Here is a 19,931-nt window from a genome sequence, read left to right as displayed (position 1 = left end):
AAAAATATTTTTAAACCTATAAAAAACAATAAAAAATTTAAAGAAATAGGTAAATATATTTTTCAACATAAATATATTAACTTATCATAACGATATTTACTATTAGTATTTAATTTATAAAATATTATAATATTTTTATTTATCGAACAAGCACGATACCCGGCGGATTTGCCATTAGCTCTTTCTCTTGCGATTTTTATACAGACTTTTATTTTGTCATTATAAAGAAAGGATCTGGAAAGACTAATGCACATGATCAAAAATTTTAACAAGACTAGATAAACGTAATTTTGTAATAGAAGAGATTTAATTATTACTAGTGGTCGTGTAATGGTTGAAATTCGACATTTGAATATTATTAAGGTTCTGTTTTCAAAGACTCTATGATAATAAACAAAGGAATAAATATGCGTGTGTGTGTTTGTCAAATACATGGTAGTGTGTTTGTATTTTTTTTAATTGCTTTAATGTACTTTAAGTGTGCAAAATAACAAACTCATCCGTCCCCGCGATTTTCGTAAAAAGGCGTATAAAGTTTTTGCTTCGCGTATTAATATATAGATTAGCTAAATTATTGTTTATTAGCTAAATAGTTATAGTTTGATTATAATCTTTAAAATTATTTTAGTTTAATTTTTACTCTAAGTCCTTCGATTTTGTATGTACTCGAATTACACAATGTTGTCTATACATGTGTAATGAGATGTAGATCCCCGAATGTCTCATGCGAAGTCAATACGCGGGAATTATGTAAATATGGTTACGAGACTGCCGCGACGATCCCCCGGGATTACCGAGATTGTACGGGATCCCGGGATTCGACCCGAAACCGTCTTTAAACTACTATTACTTCGTAACATATGAAGATCTCGTTTGTTATCGATGTAAATTTATAAATTGAATGATAAAATGTTCGATGTCTATATTACATTTAAGATTACTTTTAAAAGAAGATATATATATATATATATATATATATATATATATATATATATATGTGTGTGTGTGTGTGTGTGTGTGTATATACATTATAAACATTGAATTTGGACTTCTTTTCAGATTTTGACTCTTGGACTTGGAATTTCTAAAACAATTAAACCGATTTTAAAAATTATTTCCCTGGAGAGTGGTATATTACCACTGAGTCACTTAGGCTATAGTTTAACGTCGGTGTTTTAGGTGACTACTGCGGTTGTTAGACCTACATACATCCATTCGAAAATACAAATTTTACCTCAATATCATAACAATTTAATTTGCTTTATATACGATCACTGTATACAAAGTAATCACTCACACATATCACTTAAGCCTATTGCGATCCACTGCTTGAAATAGGCCTCCACAAGTTCGCGCCAAAATTGGCGTGAACTCATGTGTGTTGCCCATAGTCGCTGGGCAGGCGGGTTGGTGACCGCAGGGCTGGCTTTGTTGCACCGAAGACGCTCCTACCCGTCTTCGGCCTGTGTCTTTCAAAGCCAGCAGTTGGATGGTTATCCCGCCATCGGTCAGCTTTATAAGTTCCAAGGTGGTAGTGGAACCGTGTTATCCCTTAGTCACCTCTTACGACACCCACGGGAAGACAGGGGGTGACTGTATTCTTTAATACCGTAGCCACACAGCTAAGTGCAGAGTAATAATTATGTAATAATATGTTTAAATAATCAACTTTCATTCTTTACTGTTTACAATAAGATTGTAAGGTATTTTTTCCGTTTACTTGTACCATGCTATCAACATTGTCTCTATTGATTAGGGTTGCCTGTTAGTGCTTTTGAGCCCCGATTAAATAAAGCTATTTTTGATTTTGAATTTTTTGAGTAAAAAGACCGCCTTTGTACTTTTTAAATTAGGATATTGTTATTTTTTTTAACTTAATTGTAAACTAGATGAGCCCCGCGGTTTTACATACATTTGAGGAAAATAGCTGTGTAACACAAAAAGATTTTTTCAATTCGAACCAGCACTTCCTGAGATTAGCGCAACTAAACAAACAAACAAAGTTACAGCTTTATAGCATACTAATGATCTGAAATAAAGTATTAATAAATAAATATAAACGAGTGAACTTTAGACCACACGACTGAAGTGTACTTTAGACCACACGACTGAACTTACGAAACTCTCTTTCAAACTTCACTACTTTATATCTCCCTCTGAGCTTACGTTCGCCTCGCTCGATGACACTCTTTGTAACGCTCTCGTTACGCGTTCACCAGCTTTCTCCCGTAAATAAGTTTTACTTCGTATATAGATTTGTGTATTTTGTCTCTATAAAACAACAACTATTTAAGAATGGCGCGAGAACTAGGTAATTAACGTATTCCGACAATTTATCGTTTGTAATCCGAGTTTACGTTCGTTCTTAAGATTTATTTGTTTATGTTGTTCTCTCAAACTTGAAACAATAATAAAAAGTAAACAAGAGTATAAACTAAATGAAATAATTGTACCCGAAAAGAAAACAAATATATGTTTAAGGAAACTATTTATTTATTTATTTTATACTTTATTGTACACCACAAATATATTACAAACAAAGCATAAAGATAGTTACAGACAGTGAAGTACAATGGGCGGACTTATGGCTAATTAGCCATTTCTTCCAGACAACCCATCATTATGTGCGGGAACTACATCAGTATGTGCGTATAGACCTAAAACATTTCCACACATCAGAGTTGACATTGTCGCAGTCGGATAAAAAGTGTGTTATGTTATTTAATATTAGTTTGAAATTGGTAGAGACAAGTAACTTGTTATCTAGACTAATCTTATAAAACTGAAAAGTTTGTTTGTTGTATGCGCTAATCTCAGGAACTACTGATTCTAATTGAAAAATTATTTTTGCTTTGGATAGCCCATTTACCGTAGAAGGCTATAGGCTACTTTTTTTGCACCAAAACCGCGGGGCATAGCTAGTTGTGTTTAAAAACATTAATGATATCGTCACATCATAAATAAATAAATAAATATCTACACAATACACACACGGTCGTCTGTTCCTAAAGTAAGCAACTTAATGCTTGTGTTATAGGTAACAGCCGACTGGTATATAGCTACATATTTTTTTTTTCGATAAACATACTTATAAATAATACATATATAAATATATAAATAAATATTTATATTACACCCAGACTCGGGGTGGGAATAGAACCCACAACCCTCGGAGCAGAAAGCAGGGCCACTACAAACTGCGCCAACGGGCTAGTAGGCATGACGTTGAATTTGGAGTATACCAACCAGGGAATCTTGTTCTAACAGAAGATCACATCCAAACAACACTATATAGCCAGACCTTTTTTTTATACATATAACTAGACCACATGATGGTAAGCGATTATCATAACTTATAGACGCTTGCAAGCGTTGCCGACCCTATCCTCAATCCCCCCAGTAGCTCTGGTCACCTTACTCACCACAGGAACACAACACTGCTTGAAAGGAGCATTATTAAGCTGTGATCTTCTGTAAGGTCGAGGTACTTCCCCAATCAGGCTGTTTCAGATTTTCAGCAGGACATTTCCTGCTGTGACCTACCTCAGTTCAGAGCTCCTAGAGTGAGTCGGTGTCAGGTTCGTTAACGCGTTTGTTATGCTTCTGGTGTTGTAAACTTCTATAAAATATCAGACAAATTATACGCGTATTTGCGACCCTAGTAGTATAGAATAACCGGCCTAACAGTTCCGCACAAACAATTTAAAATCTCTAATATATAAAATTCTCGTGTCATGGTGTTAAACATTGAACTCCTCCGAAACGGCTCGACCGATTTTAATAAAATTTTGTGGGCATATCGGGTAGGTCTGAGAATCGGCCAACATCTATTTTTCATTGCCCTAAGTTATAAGGGGGGGAGGGGATTAAGCGGGTTAATAACATATATGGCAAAGAAACGTTTGCGGGGTCAGCTAGTATTGTTATAATATGATGTAACTAAAAATGTATATGCTTTTCGCAAATTTTCTTTATCTGTGTTATAAGACTGTGTTATATGAAGTTTGTACCAAAATTTCAAGATTCCGAGTTTACGGGGAGTACCCTTTAGGTTTTAATTCCCTTGCGAGTGTCAAAAATTTGCATCACAAACAGCTATATCTTTTGATTGCGTTGGCTTAGACGTTTGATATTTTTCACAGCTCAAGGGACAGTAGATTTGAATATTTGATATGAATTTCAGCTTGTTACCTTCATGCGTTACTGAGAAAAGGGGTCTTGACAGACAGACGATAATAATAATAGATAAAGCTTATTACTCGGTGCAGGATTACATAGTTGAAAAGATGTGTGGACTTAGTGACGCTGTATTTCATGCAACATGTTTCTAATTTTGTACTAAAACACAGTTTATATATTATTTTCAAAAGAGTAACTGCGGAGTTTCTTGCCGATTCTTCTCTGCAGAATCTAATTTCCGAATCGGTGGTAGCTTCACTTTTACAAAAATAATAATTTATTTTTAAAGTTTTAATTTGTAAAATGACGATTCGAAAGTGCTCTTGGAGCCTATTTGAATAAAGCTGTTTTTGATTGATTGATTGATAAAGTGATCCTATAAGGGTTCCGTTTTTTTCTTTTAAAATACGTAACCCTAAAAACTATAAACCTACTACATAAGTTACTTACAAACTTTCCAAGTCTTGAAGTGTTGCGATACATTTACGACTTGACCTCTATAAAATTTCCATTACATTCAGACCTAGCATCCCTTAAGCATATATTGTTTTATTGTTTGTTACATATTTTTACTGGTACTAAATTTATTAATAAATAAAATAAATACTAATATTTCCGGGTAAATAATAAGCTAAATAATCAAACAGAATTGTCTCTAACGATTAAAGATATGAACAATCCAAGGAGAATAAGATCACCTAGAAATGACATATTTCATAAAGTTAAATGTACAATGTAGGGACTGTACCTTAATTGAACCGTCCGTGTTTGAATATTTTTTTCTCAGTTAGTTAATCGTTTTATAATATTAATTTTGTAACTAATAAAATAGGCTATAGCCTGTAATCTGTGTGATTCATAACCTGTTGTGTGAGGTAAGCTCCATGAAAATTTCAAAGTCAAAACTACAATGTGTCAATCATCTAATAACATTATTTATAAGAGAGTTATAACAATGAACTTAAAACTAAAAACCTTAAATATATGTATATATTACATATTATTATATATTATATATTATTATATCTACCAAATCCGCACCGACCATACGGAATAAAGGACAAAAAGATATAATGCACTAATTATTATCCCAATAAATGACAATATATGTATATATATAATATAATAACTGAAAAATATTATTAAAAGGAGTCCCTTTAGGCAAGGTTCCGAAGATACTGGCAGCGTTCCCCCTTTGAATAGCTAGACTAATTCTTGTACGAAGTAGCTGCCAGCTCTTCGGTGTCCTGTGACGTCGAATAACCTTTTTGCTATTTCCTTAAAAAGTTTTATAGCGCTAGGACCCAATGGACCAAGAGTCATAACATTATTATAATCAAATCGCTTTTATAAATATGATATATTTTCAATATAACTCCAGAATGTTCCAGATAAATTCTAATGATGAAAATTACGCAAATAAATAAATAATCTTTCCCTTTTTAAACGACTTCAAAAAAAGGAGGAGGGTACTCAATTTGACTGTATATATGTTTTTTTTATGTATGTTCGAGGATAACTCCGTCGTTTATGAACCGATTTTGATAATTCTTTTTTCGTTGGAAAGGAGATATCCCTAGTTTGGTACCATGATAAGGAAACCAAGATCTGATGATGGGATCCCAGATAAATCGAGGGAAACTCTCGAAAATCCGCATAACTTTTTTACTGGGTGTACCGATTTTGATGATTTTTAATTTAATCGAAAGCCGAAGTTTACAATGTGACATTTAAATTTATTCGAGATCTGATTACAACTTTTGGAGTAATCTTTGATAATGCGTATTTATTTGAATATTTTTTCGTCTACTTACGTTGTATTACTTGTCGATATAGTTGAAGTCGGTTTTTCTTCGTTTATTAATACATATACAAATATATGTCCCAAATTAAACGTATCAAAATACCTAAAATAATGTCCAAAGACCACAATATTTCACGTAATAGCCGTCTGTTAATATTAACATCCGTCAATCGATCACCGCCGGACCTCGTGACGCCGTCTCCAACTACCCCCCAATAAGATGCTGTTTACAGAAACGGACACGTCTATGTGTTTACTGATTGAATTTCATGCATATCTGAGCGATTAGTTTTTACGTTGAATATAGGGGAATAGTTTTTTGCCCTTTTGGACATACGTTAGCCTCATCAATCTTTAAGCTGTATATTATTATAATGAAATAACCGTGACCATGGTTGCTGTAACGTATTCGAAAGGTCGGACATCTAAAAAACATAATAAGCCGTTAAAAATTTGTTTCATTATAATGACTGAACTTCGCGTAAACGTTAAAAAATAATATATTATGATATGAAATGACGTAACGTACCCAAGGAGGAGGTTTCTCAATTCGACCGTATATATATTTTATGTGTGTTCGCGGATAACTTCGTCGTTTATGAATCGATTTTGATGATTCTTTTTTTGTTGGAAAGGAGATATCCCAGGTGTGGTTACATGATAAGGAAACCAGGATCTAATGATGGGATTCCAGAGAAATTGAGGGAAACCCACGAAAATCGTTTTGGCGACTAGTGCGTTTGTTAATTTTTTTCGTCTACTTACGTTGTATTTGAATATTGTCGATGTAACTGAAGTCGGTTTTTTTCGTTTGCTAGCAAACACAATTATGCATATTCCTTTACCTCTTCAGTCTAAGTTTGAGTTGTACCTTAAAATATATTATGGCCAGAGCAAACTACATGCAGCTAACCTAACCTAAACTAAGTCAATAATTAAAAAAGAAAAGTTCTAGAGATATTCTAATTTTTGTGTGAGTATTTCCAGTTAAACGTCAAATTATAAATTCTAAGAAAGAAGACAATATTAAAGATTGTCTGAAAGATATCACGCTTTAATGATAAAATCAACATTCTATCAATATTTATGCACATTTTGGCTTTTTTTTCTATAGATATATAATACCGCGAAAACAAAGTAAATATTTTGTTTAAGATAGTACAATACAAGTGAGTTAAGAACAAATTGTCTGAAATCCGTCACCCAGCGCGCGGCAATCTGCTGAAACGCCCGCGGATCTGCGTCGCTTGAGGCTTCACATCTAGTGATATGTACCGATTATACACGTTATAAATGTGTAATCGCCTACCATTAGGCAGACCGAACGCTTATTTGTCTGTTTGTTTTGTCATCTTAGTCACATAAAAACATTAAATAAGTAGTGATCTAAAATTTGGGTCACGATATTACGAAATCCCCCGCGAAGCGCAAATTCAGTGTCTGACATTAATGTCGCAATTTCAGTCACATTTGTTTTTTATTGTGACATGAACACGGCTCGTTACAAATTTATTGCGTATAGATTTTTATGTTAAACGTTTATTACTTAAGATATTCGGATGATCGCCGGCAGCGAGACCGTAAAAGCGAATGACAACCATAAATACATCTTGATTTCCTATGAAAATCCCAATCGTATTTTCGGTAGGTTCCATAAACGCAGTTTGAATTATAACACTTCCTTATCTTTATGTTCTGTGGTGAGCACATCAGGAAACATCCAGCTCAAAGTCTAGAGCAGCCTGACTAACTCAACCTCGCAGATAATGGCAGCCAAATATTGCTCCTTTTTTACCGACTTCCAAAAAGGAGGTAGTTTTCAATTCGATTGTATTTTTTTTTTTGTATGTTACCTCAGAACTTTTGACTGGATGGACCGATTTTGATGATTTTTTAACTGAAAGGCGGTGTGTGTCATATGATCAAGTTAAGATCTGACAACTACTTTTCGATTAATATCTTACAGTCCTCCGGCCGCTGGACCAACGATCTACGTAAGATTGACCGGATTGCGAAAACCGGGATATCTGGCACGAACTTGGGGAGGCCTATGTCCAGCAGTGGACTGCAATAGGCCGAACTAACTGACTAACTTATAATGCGTATTTACTTGACTATTTTTTCGTCGACCTACGTATTATACCGCATAAATTTTAGCTAGGTGTACTGATTTTGATGATACTTATATTAAGCTGATACTTGTCTTGTGTGTCCTATTTAAATTTAACCGAGATCTGATGATTACTTTTTGAGTAATATTTGATAACGGGTATTTACTTAACTAAATTTTCGTGCACCACGTTGTAATTGTTGTTGTCCACTTGTCGGTGTAATTGAAGTGTGTGAAGTGAGTTTTTTTTTCGTTTGGAGCAAATATAATTTATTATTGAAAACGTAAATTAAATAAATTTGATTCTTACAACTAACCAAACAAATATAACTTCCTTTTAAAGACTAGTAGTTTTAAAAATAATAGAACATTAGCATTAAATCTGTCTTCATTATATCATCATATCTGTCCTCTGTTGCGGATAGTTAAAAAAATTGGTTGTCTGTAAAGTCGGTTTACGGACGATAGTTTTACGTGCTAACGGCATAAAGAAACATTGATGAAAAATTGCATACCTTTATGAATTGAATTGAAATATTATCACTGAATTATTTCGAAGCTAGCTCTGACGTCACGCGAGAAGAAAGATAAATGTGTCACAGGCCAACGCTTGAGCTGATTGTACCTCTCTGTCGCTTGTTCCGTGCTCTCGCTTGCACGTCAGGCTCAGACGGAACGTGACACTTTTTCATGCGTGTAGCCAGTGTTCACCGATTTGTAAAACGTTATCACATCAAAAACAAAAAAAAAATCCTAAAGTCTATTAATTACAAAATCAACAGAATTTACAAAAGATTACGTTATAAACATTGGATTATTTAAACCAAGTTCTATTTCGTTTAATCAGCACTTTGATCTTATTACAATATAACTTTTAGTGAAGTCGCTTCCCGTGACAAGCTTCAAATGGCGAGAGTTTGAGATCAGCTCGATTATTATCACGATCGAATATCAAGGATGTTGATTTTAATCAACTTGACGCCAACTAAACACGCTTCGTTAAGGCTGCTTCTCTTTTGTGACGCTAAACTATACTATAAACGAGACAGACCATTTTATTTACATAGATATTATATTGTGCAGTCCTAGTGGGTCTCCCCACCGTGCCTCGGAGAGTACGTTAAACCGTCGGTCCCGGTTGTTATCATGTAGACTTGATAACGATCGTTACTCGTAGTAGGAATATATCCGCCAACCCGCATTGGAGCACCGTGGTGGATTAATTTCTGATTCTTCTCATACATGGGGAAAGAGGCCTGTACCCAGTAGTGGGATATTACAGGCTGAAGCGAATTTTAAAGTTTTTTTTAAATTAGGTTGACAAACAAGCGTACGGCTCACCTGATGGTAAGCTGTTACCGTAGCTTATAGACGCCTACAACACCAGAAGCATCGCAAGAGCGTTGCCAGCCCTTTTCCTACTACTCCCGAGGACCTCTGTTTACCATACTACTTGAAAGTAGTATTGTTTAGCTGTGATCTTCTAGAAGGTCGAGCTTCCCCAGTCGGGCTGCTCCAGATTATGAGCAGGATATTTCCTGCTGTACCCTTCTTAGTAAGATAGTAAGATCTAAATATATAATCTTAGTAAGAAGTAGATATTTTAGAACGCCCCATATTCAGCACGCAGTAGAATGACATTGTTTAAAATCTTGACAAACACACCACCAATATTAATATTGTCATAGCATTCGAGGGACTACGTGACCTTAAATTATATAGAAAAAAATGTATTAAAATATCATTAATTTGTGCATAATAGTTGAAGTCAATTAATAAGTATCCATATACTTCATAATGAAGGAAGAAATGAGAGGAATTACATCCCTTACACCTGAAACATGTAACTTCTCTCATCCATATGGAATATTATCACGATGCTTAAATAAGCCAGTTGCCGTGACCTCGGTGAAAATTAATCTATACTAATATTATAAAGAGGTAAAGTTTATAACTTTGATTATATGTAGGGGATAATCTTCGCAAATACTGATCCGACCATAAAAATCCTTTCACTAACAGAAAGCTACACTATTCAGGAGTGACATAGGCTATATTTTATTTTAATTGAACAAAAAATACAGTAAATAAGAAAAAGATTAAAATATAATATCAAAACTGTAAATAAACTAGCGCCATCTATCGCCACTTAGAAAACAATTTATTAGTCTTTCGACGTTATTAATTTAGTTTTATTTTAGTCTATCGACGACATGTTCTCAATTTTTGATAGATGGCGTTGGAGCAACATATTATTTATTTAGATGCTATAAAATTTGTTCTTTAAAGTATGTTATTTGGTTAATATAATAATAATTAACGCCCAACGAAGTGGGCACGGGTCGGCTAGTTAAATATAAAATATATTTAAAATAAGAATAAAAAGATATATTTATGTCTAATTTCGGTGGCGGATTAAGCTCCGATCCTACTTCTTTGTGGAGAAAGAGGTCTACATTCAGTATTGGAATGTTACGAGCTGGATGCGATATCTAAATACAGGTGACACCAAATCAATCGACTGATCATTTTTATTTACCGCTTTACAAAATAGTTTTCATAGGTCAAGCTATAAAGCTACAAAAGCCTTCACAGTATGCTCCAGGCTAAACAACATTCACGCTTCATTAGCGAACAATACAGCGTGAGATTGCCTCCAGACATTCTCCGATCAGACACGATTAATATTTAGTGCTCATTCCTACAACTAATTTTTACGTCACTGGCTATTGACGAGGAAGTCAATATCTTAATAATTTGTTATTAATCCTTGTTATACTCTTAATTATAATAATGTAAACAAAAGAATGGATAGCAAAATTTATACATTACAACAAATTATTTGATTACTATGCGACGCCGCGTTGGCGCAACGGTTACAGCTATGGATTGTGCCTTTTGCGCTGGCGGTTGCGGGTTCGATCCCCGCACATGACAAACATTTGTATTGGCCATACAGGTGTTTGCCGTGGTCTGGGTATTTGTGCAGTCTTTGTGGGTCTCCCCACCGTACTTCGGAGAGCACGTTAAGCCGTCGGTCCCGGTTGTTATTATGTACACCTGATAGCGATCGTTACTCATAGTGGGGAATATATCCTCCAACCCGCATTGGAGAAGCGTGGTGGGTTAAGCTCTGATCCTTCTCCTACATGGGGAAAGAGGCCTATGCCCAGGAGTGGGATATTACAGGCTGCAGCGTTATTTGATTACTAACTTGCGGCTTACCGCCGTTTTTATTTAACTTATAGCCTTCCTCTCTTCTAAGCTGTGTGGCTACGGTAGTAAAGAAGATAACCACCCCCACTCTTCCCATAGCTGTCGTAAGATGCGACTAAGGGAAAACAAAGATCCACTACCACCTTGGAACTTAAAAAACCACCAACAACCATCCAACTACTGGCTTTGAAATACACAGGCCGAAGACGGGCAGCAGCGTCTTCGGAGCGACAAAGCCTGCCCTACGATGACCAACCCGCCAACACATATGAGATCATGCCATTTTTGGCGCGAACTTGTGAAGGCCTATTTCCAGCAGTGGACTACGATAGGTTGAAGTGATAGGCGTCCTCGGTAAATAAGCTATCCAAAAGAAAAAGATTTTTTCAATTCGAACGAATACTTCCTGAGATTCGCGCACGCAAACAAACCCTTCAGCTTTATAATACTAGTATAGATGATTTAATAGCCTCCCGCGGCTTCACCCGCTTGAAACCAGAAAAAACGTTACTTGTATAGCTATCTGTACTGATATTATTTCCTACTGAGGCTCCTATTGGTCGTAGTTTGATGTTATATAGCCTACAGCCTAATATGCAATCTAACATTATAAATATCATATAGTGTTTAAAATACGTCAATTCGATTTCAAACATAAGCAAAGTATGAAAGAATCATTAATTGTAAAACTCGATTAGAGTTATTGTAAGTAAAGTATTAGATAAGTTTCAGAAGAAAAACTTACAAACACATATGACACAATTTGTAATCAGAAACTTCGCCGTTCCGTGTCGCAACATAGTTACAGATACAAGTATTGGACAAAAGGATTAACAAGAACAGAAATACATACAGTATAAAAATGGTAGACTATTTACTCATTTAATAATTTCTTGTATAATATTAGAATATTTAAAAAATATAAATATATATATTAGAATATGAAATATATATATTCATAAATTACTTCGCCATAAGGTGATTGTGATGATCATTATACAGTGTTGATGATACACACAACTAAAATAAAAAAAGAAAACAAATCAATACTTTCAAACATCATAATACGGAAACAAAATTCACAAATAATTAAAAGATTGCTACATCTTATCATTAGGCATATTACAAACATAGGTAATGTTGGAGAATTGTGTAAAAAACAGCGAGTAAAGATATAAATTCTACGAAAAATTTCATTAAAATTCCGTTTTTACATTGATAATGATGAAAAAGGCTTCAAGAGCACTTTCATATCCCTCGTTAAAAATTCAAAAGGTTCTGATTGTGAGGATCAAAGGGACAAGCTAGTGCAGCGCGAGGATTAAGTATTCCTTATTGTTTAAATACATTCACATAAAATGTAACATAAAATCATTCGTTATTTCTTATAACTATAAGCAACACATTTCGATTAAAAAAGAGCCATAGAAATCGGTAAAACCAGTAAAAAGATATGACCCACATTTAATTAATATACAGTCGAATTGAGAATGCCCTCATTTTTTAAGTCATTTAAAACAGTGGGTAATTAGTTAAAGCGATTCGGGACCATAATTCACAAGATAATTTCACCCAATCCAGTAATACAAAAGAGGCGAGTAATATAAGGCTAATTCACCCTCAGATAACCCTGTCCCCCCCACAGAATCTATGTCGTCCGAACCTGACCGCCTAATTAGCGCGATAGGATGGTTGTGTTGGTGCTGCGTTTTGTTTTAGTTATTATTGTAATCGATTTATTTTGGACGCAAGTTTTAGCATGTCTACAAAGCTTTGACGTTTCTGAATGTTTTATTGTATAACTTTTAAGTCATATTTGAATGTATTGTGATAGACATAACTGAGGATAGCAGGAAAATTCCTGCTCATAATATAGAGAAGCCCGACTGGCGTAGTACCTCGACCTACATATACTATACAGAAGATCACAGCTATATAATACTGATTTCAAGCAGTGTTGTGTTTCTGTTGTTGAGTAAGGTAACCAGAGCTTCTGGGGGAATTAGGAATAGGGTCGGCAACGCGCTTGCAATGCTTTTAGTGTTACAGATGTCAATAAACTACGGTAATCGCTTATCATCAGGCGAGTCGTACGCTTGTTTGTAGACCAAGTTATATAAAAATAAAAAATAAAAGACATTTTCAATGAAATTTAAGTAAAGTTCGTTCCACTGCTGCTATTAAAAAATAGGACACTTGGAGGATCGGAGGGTTTAAAAGTTAGGACACTTGGAGGATTTAGAAGACAATCTTTAGCAACAAAATGCCATGGAAAAATCTTATAGCCTTAAAAACTTTTTATACGTTCTTTTATTAAAATATCTTCGTTATGAAAATTCGGTTGATTCGTCAACGTGATACTGGCACACTAGACCAGGTGGACATATTGTCTTACGTCATAATTAGTACACTTTAGTTATTAACTCTGTAGTTTCGGAAAGGTGCTGATTTCCGGTGGCACCACTAGGCACCACACATCACCTTTCATCATCATCATCACAGCAGCCTTTCACAGTCTACATCATCATCATCATCATCATCATCATCATCATCATAGCAGCCTTTCGCAATCCACTACTGGACATAGGCCTCCACAAGTTCACGCCGAAAATGGCGTGAGCTCATGTGTTTTGCCCATAGTCACCAAGCTGGGCAGACGGGTTGGTGACATAACTTTTGTTCTCTTCAAAAAAAAAATATAAATAATATCGTATCTTTCAATAGATGCCCAAAGGTTATCTGGAAGAGATCGCTCTTCTAGCGATAAGACCGCCTTTGTACACTCTGAATACGTTATTGTATTGTTTGTTACAATAAAAAGTATTATTATCACTTTTATTATTTATTTGATTCTTGGTACAATTGCATGCGGACATGATTTATACCAAAACTATCTGTAAATATTTAATTCTTAAGTTGTAAATTATAATATGTATAATGTTTAATAAAATTAAAGAAAAATACTTTAATTATTATTCATATTTCAAGTTTATAGAAGGCAAGTAACTGTGATGGTAGTAAGTGAGGCACGGTGAGAGATAGGTCCCTTGGAACGGAACATTTACTGAAACAAAGGAGTCACTGGAGACGAATAACCAACCAAACGATACTTATCCGGATTTTGTTTTCTTTTTTGTTAAAATTTTTGTTATTTAAGTATTTTTCACTTCAAGGACCCCAATGGAACCTCATTGTTAATGTTTTGCCGTCGGTCCATCTTTCTTTATATAATTTTTTTACGAATATATTTTAATCTAACCTACATCTAAAAATGCTTGAATTTAAAAAGGGAAAAAAAATTTTTTTTTCATTTTAAAAATTAATTTAATATTAAAAAAATAAAGCGCTGTAGATTTTATTTGATATCGTAACAAATACACAGACAGACAAACAAAGTCTACATATATTTTTTTCTTTAATTTCTATTGATCTCATAATGACCTCTAAAATGCACAGTTACCAAATAACTCATGCACAAACATCGTTTATTTTTAATTTATTTAGACTACTAGCTGTAACCACGACTTTATCCGCGTGGAATTAAAAAAAATATTTATTGTTCAATTCGCAGAGTTATAAAAAAAAAAACTAAAATAAAACTAGCATAAGGTACTCCTTATGACATCAGTTATCTGCCAGTGAAAGTCCCGTCAAAATCGGTCCAGCCGCTTCAGAGAGCCGGAATAAGCAGACAGACAGACAGACAGACAAAAGTTCTAAAAAATGTTATTCTGGTATATGTACCGTATATACATCCATATATAATTCCATATCCAATGTAGTAAGAAGCGGTCATTTTAATATTTTTTTTTTTATGTCACTTGGTCGGCAAACAAGCGTACGGCTCACCTGATGGTAAGCGATTACCGTAGCTTATAGACACCTGCAACACCAGAAGCATCGCAAGCGCGTTGCCGACCCCATCCCTAATCCCCCCAGGAGCTCTGATCACCTTACTCACCAACAGGAACACAATACTGCTTGAAAACAGTATTATTTTGCTGTGATCTTCTGTAAGGTCGAGGTACTACCCCAGTCGGGCTGCTCCATATTTTGAGCAGGAAATTCCTGCTGTGCCCTACCTCATATTACAAACATACACTCCAATTTTATTTATTTGCATAGATGTGTGTAGAAAACTAGTTATTTCCCGCGGTGTCATCCGCATTAGTTTGAAAAAAATATTAGACTAAAATGTTATATAGCTTGCCTTGGGAAATGGGCTATCCAACACAAATTATAATATAATAAACACAAACTTACGGATGTTGTTTTCACTTACCACCAGATGAGCCAACTATTCGTTTGCCCATCTTCGATCAATCGAAATCAAATTCAAATCGAACTTAAGATTAGCGCATTCGAATAAATTCTCTTCGTAATACTTTAGTATAGCCATACAGTTCTAGTTATTTCCCTCGTCTGTGGGCAAAAGGTTAAAGGCACTCCTGTGAATGACTCAGTCGATCCCCGCTGTCGGGGGCAGGCGTCGTGAGCGAGACGCTGGAAATTCCTTTGACTGCTTTTCACACTCCCGCCTTTAAATTTACAATTTATATAAAGGCTTATCGCGCGATTTTATATCCGGACGTACAAATTATTGCTTCAATTTGAACCGTTGAGAGATGAATATAGAGGCTCAGTGTACTAAAGAAAAATAAAGAGGATAAAGTGGTTATTGCATGGATTCAGCCTGTAATATTTCACTGCTGGGCATAGGGATCAATCCCATGGGAAAAGAATTGGAGCAAAGATATACATACTATGAATAACGATCGCTATCATGTATTTATAATAACAAACGGAACCGACGTTTTTACGACGGACTCACTAGGACAGACAGCCAAACTGAAAAGATGTATTCAACTATAGTCAACATTTAAATAATAACCATTTGACTGACGTAATGTACACAGACATATATAAAGACACAAAAACACACACACACACATACACCCACACTTATGTACACACAAGCACATACACATGGTAATAAATAGTGAACAACTAGCTAGTTTTGATTTTTTGTACCATTGAAATGATAATAATTAGTTTTTAAGGACATAATTTATTACATAATTATATTAAAGGATACTGACTTCTGCAACACAGTGCAAACTAGTGCAGGAGTCAGGGTAATCTGGTAATCTGTATTGTATAACTTATGATTGTGTCCAATAAAGATTATTATTATTATTATATTTGTACACCAGAGCGATTGTTACATATTATCCATATCGCATAGAGTACTACATAACAAATTAGCAATACGCTTCCTCGGCTTACAGAAATATGATCCCGTCTCTGAATCACGTACTCAGCATAATGGCTCCCTATCCGTTGTTCGCGATGATATGCACATCCTATATAACATTCTCAATTATGAGAATTCACTTTCCCATCTTCGGTCCCGTTTCAAATTACTCTTCTCCCCAACACGCTCGAGGCGCTCTTGCATCACAGATGCTTGAAGTGTCTAAACACAACGCAATTTTTCTACGAAATTCCTTTGTTATACCTGCCTGATTCAGAAAAGCAATTTCTTATATGCTTTCAAACATAATTTAAAGAATTTATGTATGTATGTATGGATAATGGATATATGTATGATATGTGTACGAACCTATATATATTGTACTTTATTTTTTTTTGGAATGTTAATTAATATGTCTTATTTGAAATGTTAATTAGTGTAAGTGGTAAATCCGTACTGATTAATAAAGAATAAATAAATAAAAAATAAATAAATAAATAAAATATTATATTAAACTATATAATTACTGTATTATTTTTTGAGTTTACTACTTAAAAATCGATTTTTATATAAAACCTCCGATATAAAATAAACAGGAGGAGTGAAATCTACTGAACGTATGACTTCGTTACGATTTTATCAACGCCATCTATTAAAATCTAATATATAAAATTCTCGTGTCGCGGTGTTTGTAGTTAAACTCCTCCGTACCGGCTTGACCGATTCTCATAAAATTTTGTGTGCATATTGGGTAGGTCTGAGAATCGAACAATATCTATTTTTCATCCCCCTAAATGTTAAGGGTAGTCCACCCCTAATTTCTTTTTTAATTTTTAGATAAATTATTTATTTTTTATTTTATTTATGATTTGGCGTTGAAAAATACATACAACCCTAAATTTTTACCCTTCTACCATCAACCCCTATTTTTAAATAGCGTTTAGCGGCAAGACAACGTTAGCCGAGTCAGCCAGTAATATCTATAGAAATAATATTTAAAAAATATATTTATAGATTGTATGTATAGATAAATTTATGTAGATCATCGTCTCTTTAAAAAAATATATAAATTATTTATAAATAGTAACATAATCTGCTCCCTTTGTTAGGATTACAGATACAAAACGCGAGTGTAGGAAATAGAATCCTTTCCAAATACATATCATTCATAGAAATATCATGTTCGACGCGCTTCACGTGGAATTGGAGCAACAGGTGGCTCTTTGTGTTCTCTTGTACTCGTCATTATATAACCGGCACTTCTGACAGAACGCTATCACAATTTATCGGGACATGTGACTCGAAGTGCTCCCTGAGACACGGCTGGGAGACCTACAAACATAAACAAGATTAGAAATAAATACCTTTATATGAAGAACGCCTAAGTACGGTCCCAATTTGATAGTCCTAGAAATAATGTAATTAAGGTGGGCATTACTTAAGGACGTTTATTGGAAGACAATTGCAGAGCTATATCATAGACAGAGATCCATCTCAAATACAAATACCTATATAAGATTTTAAATTAACATGGTTATTACTAAAATTGTTTAAAATGGTACCACGTATTTACCTTTTTTTTTACGAAGCTTGATATTTCGACATTATCTACGAATGTCTTGATTATCTACGAATGAAATTTGCGGGTAGAGGTTAACGGCATTAGAACTGCCCATACTGGTTACAACATCTACCCCCGACCAAAATGTATACATATGTGTATGTATGTATACGTATGTATACGCCTGTGACAAACGACATTATGATGACTATTAGCACCTCAATACCAAATCATTTATCAAAGTTGTCTGGACAATATCTGCTATTTGTACAAATATCTATCCCAAGCAAGGAATATAAACCGCAAATTAAACATGACATCTTCGTCGGCAAGGGCGACATTTTTTTTAATTAAAAATACTAACCTGGACTTAATCAGTTAACATTCACGAATTATATTCAATAATCATCTCGACAACTTTGTTCATGTACAATCGCATTGATGTCTACAGTTTAGGAATCAACATCCTTTTTTAAGGTATTGTAAGTATTTTTAATGTTACACTAAATAATAAATTAGCCCCTTCCCTCATGCAATCTACGATCCTTTTAGATAAACATCTGTAGCGTGAATACGTATGAAATGACTGGATTTGTAGAAGTGGCTAAAAATAACCGACTACGAATTCACGCGTTTCTGTTCTAAATTGATTTCTCTTGTATAAATTTGTCAGTTAAAATGAAATTTGCATTTAATTGTTTATTTTGTGGTCAGTAGATTAAGCTTTTCCAATATATTATAATTCCATTTCCATTTTTTCATATCACAACACACTATAAGTGCATGTTTGTCTGTATGTCGTTTGATTCTCATATTAGTTAGCTAGGAGAGTAGGCTATCAAATCAATAATGTAAATAATATTACGCAGGTAGACGAAAAAATAGTAGATAGGCGTTATCAAAAATTACTCAAAAATTTATTATCTGATCTCGATGAAATTTAAATGTCCACATGGTAAACATCAGCTTTATTAAATTTAAAATAATCAAAATCGGTACACCCAGTAAAAAGTTATGCGCTACAATACAACGTAGATGGACGAAAAAATTGTCAAGTAATAACGCATTATTAGATATAACTCGAAAAGTAGTTGTTAGGTCTCAAATAAATTTAAATATGACCAAATGACTCGCACTATCTTTCGATTTAAAATTTTTTTGTCATCTATCCTGCATGAAAGACCAGCTTCTAGTGAGAGTCGGGAAATGGTAGGCAACGCGCTTGTAATGCTTCTGGTGCTGCAGACGTCTATAGGCCACAGTAATCGCTTAACATTAGGTTAGGTCGGTACGTAAGGTCGTACGCTTGTTTGCCGACCTAATTGTCTAAAAAAAGAAGAATAATTTACTACACTGTTCCATTTTGAAGTATAAAATATAATAAAAATTCAGCTCACTCAAATTTGCTCGAAAAAAAGGTAGATTTTTTAACAGTTTTCCTCAGCCAAGTACGAAATTAACTTTCAATTTCGGCGCTTTGAAATTTCCACGGTATTAACTGACGTGGTTTCATGACGATTTCATTCAATTTTGATAACTGACGAGTTGATTAATATCTCTGGTAGATAAAAAATCATTTGGTACTCCGTAAAAAACGATGAACAACGCAATAATCAACGTATTTTCAATGAAAAGTTAAACGTATTAGGAGCTATTTTGGTTTGTGGCTGTTGCGCTGGCGGTTGCAGGCTCGATTCCCGCACATGACAAACCTTTTTTTTTCCATACAGATGTTTGCCGTGGTCTGGGTGTTTATGCAGTCCTTGTGAGTCTTCCCCACCGTGCCTCAGAGAACACGTTAAGTCTC

At 34.5% G+C, this 19,931-nt stretch overlaps 1 long non-coding RNA gene across 1 annotated transcript; it reads left to right on the top strand.

The window, feature by feature from the left end:
• The first annotated feature begins 1,312 nt into the window (after window positions 1-1,312).
• On the top strand, window positions 1,313-13,960 carry LOC123665706. Its single transcript, XR_006745104.1, has 3 exons — window positions 1,313-1,366; window positions 13,416-13,420; window positions 13,930-13,960. It is a non-coding gene; the product is annotated as an uncharacterized LOC123665706 (long non-coding RNA).
• Window positions 13,961-19,931: the final 5,971 nt, after the last annotated feature.

This window comes from Melitaea cinxia, chromosome 24 (assembly GCF_905220565.1).
Source record: "Melitaea cinxia chromosome 24, ilMelCinx1.1, whole genome shotgun sequence".
Classification (NCBI taxonomy): domain Eukaryota; kingdom Metazoa; phylum Arthropoda; class Insecta; order Lepidoptera; family Nymphalidae; genus Melitaea; species Melitaea cinxia.
This window is presented reverse-complemented; position numbering and strand designations above follow the sequence as displayed.